The sequence below is a fragment of the Lonchura striata genome, chromosome 35 (genome assembly GCF_050655825.1).
Source record: "Lonchura striata isolate lonStrDom1 chromosome 35, ASM5065582v1, whole genome shotgun sequence".
NCBI classification, from domain to species: domain Eukaryota; kingdom Metazoa; phylum Chordata; class Aves; order Passeriformes; family Estrildidae; genus Lonchura; species Lonchura striata.
The window spans coordinates 1,846,695-1,856,841 of NC_140737.1; positions in this window are offsets into that span (position 1 = coordinate 1,846,695).

Here is a 10,147-nt window from a genome sequence, read left to right on the forward strand (position 1 = left end):
ATACTGGAACTGACGGGGTAACACTTGGAGTGACTGGCATTGTACTGGGAGTGTCTGGAAGTAACTGGGATCATACTGGAGGCGACTGGGATCAAACCAGACTCATACTGGGAGCATCTGGGAGTTACTGGGATCATACTGGAGGTGACTGGACTTATACTGGGAGCGGCTGAGACCCAGTGGGGCCAAATGACATCGTGTAAGGTGCGACTGGGTTCATACTGGAAGTGACTGAACTCAGGGGCCACATCGAACTCTTCCTGAGAAGGACTGAAAGGATCCATACCGGGGATGAGTGGGAGCACTGGGACCGTGTTGGGGGCAACTGGGATCCTGCTGGGAGTGATTTGGACCATACCGGGAGTGACCGGGAACCACCGGCGAGGCGGCGGCGGCGGAGCTCGGAGGCGGCCCCGGCGCAGGTGGGAGCCGCGCTGGGCTCTGCGGGGGCTCGGGGCTGGCTGCGGGCGGAGGGGGCGGCAGGGGGCTCCGGCGGCTCGCCGGTGCCGTGTCCGGCCCGTGCCGGCCCCGGGCTGAGGGCGCTGCGGGAGCGGCTGCCCGCGGTCTCCTTCCCGCCGGGGCCGGGCAGGAGCCGCTGCCGGAGCAGCGCTGGCTCGGCCCGGCTGCTGCGGGCAGGACGGAGGGGCTGCCCCGTCCCCGGAGGCGGCGCTGGGGCCGCTCCGAGCTCCGCCACCGCCGCCTCACCGGGCTCCGCTCATGGCGGCTCTGCGGAGCCAGGGGCGCCCTGGGGGCGGCACCGGGGCCGTGCTCGGGCCCGCTCTGGCCAATCAGCGCGCCAGAACCAGGAGTGACGGCAGAACCAGCCAATCGCGGCGAGGGCGGGCTCTGCACACGGCGCGGCCTCGCCGCCATTCCCCGAACTCCGGCGTTTCCCGGAGCCCGCGGGGGAGGAGCGGCCCCGCCTGGGCCCGGCCCGGGCAGGAGGCCCAGAGCCGCCGCTGCCCCGCACCGCCGGGAGCTCGGCTGACCGCTGTTATGGACGAATTCAATTGGGGGGCTAAGTGTAGATAAATCAATTAACAAGAATTTATTAAGCAAGCGGTATTAAGCAAAAGAACAGCGCTGGGCGCCCGGGGAGCCTCTGCTCTGCCACGGCGCACCTTCCCCCTTTGACCTTTTTGTTTTTATAATCCCTTTTTCTTTCGGTTGACATATTTTCTCTCTATGCACTCTGCGCCGGTGCAATTGGTTGCTGGGGGTCTTTTTTTCTGCCCTTGGTGGTCATAGGAACGAAGGCTCCTCATCTTCCTTGCAGATTGTCCTTGGCCTAAAAGTTAACTTGTATATAATTAGTTACACAGTCTTCTATGCTAGTTGCATTCCCTACTCAGTTCAAATTCTTACCTCCATTAATTTTCATTTTGATGAACAAAGACCTTTTTATTTATTACAATCCCCCCTTTTTCTCTTGACCAATTTGTTCATTAAAACGCTTTAACTCTTGGTAGCTTAAGACCAGGGTTTCATCTACTTCTAAGTCCCTGGGCAATGTTTCATACCTATCTCTAATAAGCATTAGATGAGCTGCCTCTAGTCTTCCTTTTATAAAAATGTAAGTTCTGAAGGTTAAACTTAGTAACAACAATATTATGGGACCTGCAATCCCCCTTATACAGAATTTCTCCTTGAGTGCCATACCCCGGAGTTTTGCACCTCTCAGGTGAGACCTTTAAAAATTTATCTGGATGGGTGACAGCCAAGGCGGTTGCTATGGTTCCACAGCCCCAATACTCACACAGATATTCCCCAGGGTAATGACAATATCCCCTCCCAGGATTGGAACTAGGACACCAATAGGTAGCCTGGAGTTCAGGTTTACTCCATCCCCACATAGAGTTTGCCAAATCTTTGTTAGTAATAAAAAAAATGGGAGCTACAGTGGTGGCATTATACTTAACAACTTTCCCTTGGTCTGTTTTGGTCAGAGTCCAATTAAATGGCTGGTGTGCATAGTCCCCTTGTACAGGCCAGGTACAACATATAACTAATATGCACAGGATTTGCCAGCAAGGGTGGAGTCCAAACCGCCCCAGGGTTTGATTATCATTATCTCCCCATTCCCAGTGTTTGTTTTGACAAGTTATTGCCAGGCTGCTCACCTTTACCCTTGGGAGACCAGTATCCTTGAGGCAGTTCTTGAAATACTTTGAATTGTCCCATTTGAGGGCTCTTTCCTCCACCGCTTCTCATCCCTCTGCCTCGCTCGCCGACTCGGTTGCTCCGAGCCGTGAGGCGCACCATCTTCTCGGAGCAAGGATATTCTTCAGGAGGACCCAAACTCTGTTTTTGTTGCCTCTTTTTGAATGATTCCCAGCTTTTATCCTTCACTTGTGGTGAGTCACACTGAATCCCAGGTAAAGTTTTCCAGCAATTCCCTTTGATAATTTGAACAATTAGGGGAATTGGTTCATTGGAGTGGAAACAACCATTTTCAGGCCTAGCCCCCTTAGTAAACACATCCCACCACTCTTGGATTCCCTTGGTAGGGTCCCGTTCTCTTCTCCAATCCTTAGGACTGACTCTGTCAGTTCTCTTTCTAACTGATAACACCTTTACAAATACCCCTAGGAGGAGTGCCTCTGTAACTATGGACCCACCACCGTTCCTGCAAATTTTACAAATATAGCATACAAAAGGGTAACAATCACAATCCTTATTTGTACAATATACTCTAAAATCATTAGTTATAGGATATCCATAGTCCAATATCCCACTCTACCAGCTGGTTCGTACAATTCTTACTGAGTCCATTCAGTCCATTTAAAGGTTACCTTAAGGTCCCCGGGCTGGCTGGTTATTCTCCAGGGCTCTTGGGCAGCAGCTGGTCTCATCTTTTGGGTCTTCTGTGCTGGTCTCAGGATTTTTTGCCACTGGTATATTTGTTGGTCCAAGAAACAGTTTTAGAAATTTCCCTGGGAGCCACCTGGGTCCTGATAGTGTTGAGATATAGGCATATCCTCTTCCCCAAGTTATTAAAGGGAAAGGCTAGAAATGTGTTTGGTGTCTGGGTCTTTGATCAGTACCAGCACTTTTTCAACTAGTTTTCCTTGGGATGAGTTGGAAAAGTGCCAGAGGACAAGCTTTTAAAAAAATTTATTGCATAAAGAGCCTTACAGAGCATCTTAATTGCAGAGGTTGTTCCTGTCCCTCCCTGTTGCTGATTGAGGACCCATTTAAGGGTAGAATGGGCTCTTTCAATGACGGCTTGGCCGATGGGAGAATGAGGTATACCCATATTGTGCTTTACCCCGCACTGATTGAAGAAGTCTTTGAGCTTGTGGGAGGTATAAGCCGGACCATTGTCTGTTTTAATCTCTCTGGGGACTCCCAAGGTGGCAAACAAAAGGAGAAAGTGCCTGATGGTTTCTTTGGTGCTTTCTCCTGCCCAGGCCAAGACAAATACTGCACCTGAGAATGTGTCAGTTGACACATGTAAGTATTTGGATTACCCAAAGGCAGGGTAATGTGTAACTTCTGTTTGTCACAATTGGCAGCTGTTCAGGCCTCAGAGGCTAACCCCTAAGGCTAAAGGTGGAATTTTATAAACTTTGCAATTTGAGCAGGTGGACACCATTGCCCTGGTTTGATCCTGAGGTAGTCTGAATGTTTGCATTAATGCAGGAACATTTTGATGAAAGAAATCATGGCTTAATTAGGCCTGTGAAAGAATATCTGGCATGTTGGCATGGTGCACAGACATGGCCAGGGCATCTGCTCTATGGCTGCCTTCCGCAAGGGGTCCTGGGAGGTCGGTGTGCGACCTCACATGCATAATGTGAAACAGGTGCTTTCAGTAGGAGAGGAGGTATATTAATTCTGAAAGCAACTTGTAAAAATTTGGGTTTGTCACCTCCCTTAATAACTAATGTTCTGCCCTCATAGCTACTCCAGCAACATAGGCCAAATCAGTGACTAAATTAAGAAGTTCTTGGAACCTCTCTGACACGGTGCCAGAGTCTCACAGCTAGCTCAGTCACCCCACAGCACCATGCTGAGAGTGGGACCCACCCCAGAAGCAGGGTGATCTGGGGTGCAGCTTAGAGTGAAAGCTCTGCGGCACTTGGATGAAACAGGCACAGAGTGTGGAGGCAAGGATGAGGAGGAGGCTGTCAGTCTGGGTTCCAGGGAAAGGTTTATTTGAGGGAAGATCCAAGGACGAAGAGCCCTGATCAGAGGTTTGCAGACACCTTTAAACAGGGGAGGTTTAATAGGATAGTACAAAGCTTCAACCAATTAGGGATATCCTGGGGAGGAGCAAAAGGTGGGGTCTTACAGTGTATCAACCAATGAGGGAGATGAGGGGAGGAGAATGGGTCACATAGTCCAATGGGGCGTTGAGGATGAGGGAATTTCCAAAGGGGAGGTCCAAGCCAGGGTGGTACAAAGAGAGATTGGCAGGGAACTTGCTAGAACAAGGGGCTGGTATGAAGGGGGATTGACATGCATGGGCTGGGCTGAGGGAGGATTGACACAGAACATTCGAGAGCAGTGGGCAGGGTTAGTGTTGGAGCTCAAAATGTCTCTCAGACATTTTTAGAGGTTCCAGGCCTTGGTCAGAAGCATTTTAGACCCTGACAGGCAGCTGGAAACAGCTGTGATTTTGAGTTTGAGCCATGGAATGAGTTACCAACTTTGGAGGTGGAACAAGCAGTGACAAAAGGTTAGATAGTATAGTAAAAGTATTTACAAAACAGAGGGAAATTTTTTTAGTATTGTACAGGGGGGTTTTAGCACTTGTACAGGGGGGCTTTTACTTTTTACATGGGGTCAGAAGTTCTAAGATGGAGGAAAGTGGGCTGATCCTGTTCTTCCTCCTTCTTCCTTGTCTCCATGTTCTTGGTGATGTTGGCACTCACAGATTGGTTTAGAGTAAAAAAGCGCTTTGTAATATAGGTAGTAGGTATTGGGGGGAAAACTATAAACATGTAATATGTAATATATCATATAAAAGATAGCAGCAGCCCTGGGCGGGGGGAGAGAAGAAGAAGACAGCAGACAGAGAGGATGTCAGGGTGTGTGTGTGCCTCTGCCCAGGCCACTGAACAAGCAGCCACAGCCCGAGAAGACAATCTTTTAGATAACTCACAATAAACTGCCTTGAGACTGAACAGCAAGAGCCTGCACAGTTTTTCTTTGGAAGCACGGGTTGGAGGAGGAATTTCACCACCACATGAGACCCCAGACCAAGCCTGGGGTTCCCACAGGTTAGGTGAGACAGACAACTCAGGGGAAGATTACAATTTCAGGGACAAACCATTAACTCTGGGGAATAAGGGGGATACAGAAAAGTCCATTAAATGTAAACATGCACCATAACACCTCTCAAAGGCTCAGATTATGGCAGCAAGTTCATCCATTTGAGGGAACCCCTCAACAATTTGGACATCAGACTCCCAATTCTGGATCAAAGGATACCTCCAAGTCATCACTGATGTGTGGGTTGCTCCTGAGCTGTCTGTGAAAATTGTCAATGCCTTTAGAGGTTTCCTACTTTGGACTAGTTTTGGGACCAAATTAAAAACTTAATTGAACAGCTTATGACTTGGTGGATGGATGGATATTTGGCCTGGGTAGCTATTCAGGGAGAGCTGAAGGTGTTTGTCCAGAGCAAATTGTCCAGACCTCTAGCTGTCAATGGCACAGATATGCATGTGAAGTCACACCCAGCAGGGTGGGAGGCATTTTCTGGCTCTAGCAATTAGTTGTGCCTTTAGTTCCTGCGAGGTGGTGACTGTTTTCGTCAGTTGATTGTGAAGAAAGACCCACTCAATTATGAGGAGTGGATGTCTCAGCTGTGTGTCCCAACAATGAATATTAGTGCGTAGAATTTGAGTGATTTATCCAGAATTATAAGTTCCCTTCAGGGAAGTGTCGGATACATTAGATGAGCTGTCGGGAGGAGAGGGCTTCTTGCACTTTTTTGATGGATTCCTGGGCCTCCAGAGTGATGCTCCTTGGGGAATCAAGCTCCTTGTTGCTGCAAAGGAGGCAGAAGAGCAGGGCGAGGTCTTCCATTGTAATCCCCAGTAGCGGATGCACTCGGCTGATGGATCTGCAAAGCAGGTGAAGATCACAGAGGGTTCTGGCGTTGTCCTTGATGGAAAGCTGCAGGGGTACGATGGTGTGCTCATGGATCCAAAGTCCCAGGTAAATCCAAGGGCAGGTATGTTGGATTTTGTCCTCCCAGATTTCAAATCTGGCTTCCTCAATTGTCTTGATGGTCTTGGAAAGAACTATATTAAGGTAAGTCTCTTCCTGGGCACAAATAAGAGTATGTCTCAGGTTTAACTGGGTATTAATTACTCGGTGTTGAATTACCATCTGTTAAAGGTGGGGCAGTTATCCTGTTAATTGGGCACTTTTCTTTATCTCTTCCACAACCAATCCTCCCTCCAGAGAAGCATCTACTGTTAATGAGCTATTGAATGTCACTGCATGACTGATAAAAATTACATCATCTCATTGTAAAATGCTCCACCCAGAGGGAGGGGCCAAGCATTCCTACCTGGATATAATCTGATATTTGGAGCACCCAATCAGCCTTTTCCCACCGGATTCCCAGCGGAGCAGCTTTCTTCCTTACTGGGTTCCCAGGCCCATCTACACCACCACTTGACCTTCAGAGGAAGACTACATCCTTCTGCAGGATTACTGCTTCAACAGAACCACAGCTGCCACTCCAGGAGCACTGAGCCACCATTTAATGGGACTGCTACCACCACCCTGACCCTCAGGGTGTCAGGTCATATTCTGACTCTTTCAGTAGTTTGGGGATTTTTTTTGTTTGTACTATTGCATTTGTACTTTTAGTTTTCCCAGTAAAGAACTGTTATTCCTATTCCCATATCTTTGCCTGAGAGCCTTTTAATTTCAAAATTATAATTCAGTGGGGGGGGTTTACATTTTTCATTTCACAGGAAACTCCCGCCTTCCTTAGCAGACACCTGTCTTTTCAAACCAAGACAGAATGTCATCCATATAATGTAGGATGATGGCATCTGGGATGGCCTTTCAGATGGAAGACAGGACATGGGCCACGTACCACTGGCATATAGACAGCGAGTTTTGCATTCTTTGGGGGAGGACTCACCAGTGGTACCTCTTCCGTCGTGCCTGTCTGATCAGGGAGGGGACTGGAAAGGCAAATCTGGGAGCATGTTGAGAATGGAAAGGGATGCTAAAAAAGCAGTCTTTGATATCAATGGCTGCCAGTGTCCAGTCACGAGGAACATGTAGGGAAAAGGAAGACTGCAAGGGACCCAAGTCCTCAATGACCTTATTAATTTTACAAAGGTCATGGAAGAGCCTCCACCTGTCCTTGCCAGGATTTTTAAGAACAAAAACAGGGGAATTCCAAGGGCTGTTGGTAGGTATGATGTGGCCCTTGGAAAGCTGCTCCTCCACAAGGAGCTCGAGGGTACATAATTTCTCCATTGAGAGGGGCCACTGATCCACTCATGCTGGGGTGTCAGTCTTCCAGGTGAGTAGTGTGTTGGTGCACTCTGCAGTGGCCCCAGCTAGAAATCCCAGGATGGAGGTGGGATTTCTAGCAGAGCTCCCCATTGAGACAATACATCCCTGCCCCACAGGGTGATGTCAGAGTGACTACAAATGGCCTGATGCTGGCAGTTTGACCCTCTGGTCCCTCTAGTATGATAGCATGTTTGCTTCTCATGGAGACAGCGGCTCCTCCAGTGCACAAGATGACTCCAGTGACAGGAGTCAGCTCCCTGTTTGGGGGCCATTTAGGTCGTGTGATAATAGTAATGTTGGCCCCTGTGTCCACCATCCCTTTGAGGTAGATGTTATTACCTTTATTTGACAGGCTGCACTCTATAAGGGGTTTTTCTTGGCCCATGATGTCAACCCAAAATGCCATCAGGTGCTCCAGGATATTGTCCCTGTTTAATAGCAATAAAATAGCTTGGGGGATCACAGTCTCTTTGTGCAGGAAGTATGGTGGTTTTGTGCAGCAGACAGTGACTGTGATTTTGTTGGTTGGCCCAACAGGTTGTACTTGTTGGTATAACGTGTATTTAACTTGGTCCATCGTCCTGGCTTGTAAGATGAGCATGTATTCTATTTGCCATCTGTTGCAGGTGGGGCAGATATCTTCTGTTAAGCTGGGCAGTTTCCTTATCACTTCCAAGAACAATGTCTCCCTCCAAGGAGATATCTTCTGTTAATGGACCATTAAATTATTCACTGCATGACTGGCAAAGTTACATCATCCCATTGTGAGATGCTCCACCCAGAGAGAGGAACCAAGCCACCCTACCTGCATAAAATCAGCATTTTTTGGGAAACCAAGACAGCCTCTTTGCTGCATTCCCAGAGGAGCAGCTTCTTCTCTGCTAGATTCCTAGAGGAGCAGTTTCTTCCCTGCTGGATTCCCAGAGGAAGACTGGGCCCATCTACTCTATCACCAGACCTTCAGAGAAAACTATACCCTTCTACAGATCACCGCTTCAGCAGCAATTCATCTGCCACTCCAGGAGGAGCAGCCACCATTTAACTGGACTATTACCAGCACCCTGACTCCTCAGGGTGTCAGGTTTCTGACTCTATCAGTAGTTTTATTCATATTAATTAATTTTTTTAATTTAGTTTTTTTTCCTAGTAAAGACCTGTTATTCCCATTCCCACATCTTTGCCTGAGAGCCTTTTAATTTTGAAATTGTGGTAATTTGGAGGGAGGGGTTTACCGTTTCTGTTTCACAGGAGGCTCTTCCCTTCCTTCACAGATTCCTGTCTTTTCAAACCAAGACAGATTTTGGCGCCCAATGTGGGGCTCAAGGGCATTGAGAGGGAAAAAGGATTAACAGTTCTTAAGTAATTAAATTTTTTGTGTGTGTGTGTGTGTGTGCTGCTATAGACATATCTTTAAGTGTCACCATATGGTCTAGTTTACCTTGGTTTGGGTGGCATGTGGTTGCAGCTGTATTTCTCTTATTTGCAGGTCCTTATCTAAACATTGGTCCTATAACTAAGGCTACTGTGTCTGTTATCCAGTTTGGCTTATGGGTTAATAAGGTGAGGAATTCATGGATCTTTAATTCCCTCTGGAAGGCAGGTACATGGATTCAGAGCTATCACACGCTAACTATGTTTTTGGGGTTACTTTAATAATGGTACCTACTGTGAGGAAATGACACTGGGGGAAACTTTCTCCAAACTTTTTAACCATCTTTTTGGGTCTGCTTCACCAGTTTTCGAAGGGTTAAGATCCACTCTAAGTGCTAATGATATCACACAATTGGTAGTGTTGCTGATATGCCTGTCAAGCCTGTTATATTTAGCACTCAGAGATAAGGGAAGACTAACCTGGATAACAACCCTGACACCTACACCAGAGACTGGAGATGCTGCTGCCCCGGAGCCTGACCCTGCCCCACAGCCCACCTCAGAAATGAGCCACACAGATTGGGTGAGGGTTCCGGTTAAGGAGATACTGAAGCGATATGCGGAATAAATAAATAGACTCCACAACTCAATGTAGTTATGAAGTAGGTATGTATGACAGCGCCCGGCACAAGTAAGATAGCTCTCCAAAATCTTGTGCTCCGAGCTGGAGTTTGTCCCACAATTTTATTCACAAAGGTGTTTCATATGCAATACATTATACAACTTTTCTATGCATATTCAACCCCTGGCCCCACCTGTCTTCGCCTCTCATGCTAAATAGGTCCACGCCATTCTGGGCATGTGTGGTTTTTTGTGGTGGTCTTTACGGGGGTCTCTGATGGCCTTTTGAGGCTGAAACCATAGTCTTCCTCTGCATTGAACTTTTGAACTCTTCTCCTCTGCACATGCGCTTTTGGTCTTCTGCTCTGTTATCTGGATAAGTCCATCATCCTTGACAGAGGGGCCTCCTTATCTGAGTTCTTTGCATTCCTGATCTTCTCTGGTATTTGTCTTTATGCAAGAAGCTTTAAAGATTTTTTTTTTTTTTCTCTCTCTTTCCTATGCCTTTTGCGCCATGGCAGAGGTTTCTTAAAATTCAACACATGATTCTACAAACATGATACATTCATTTTGATACATTCATTTTTGATACATTCATTTTTGATACATTCATTTTGTTAGCTCAAGTGATCTCTGGAAGATCTCTTATTTCAATACGAGA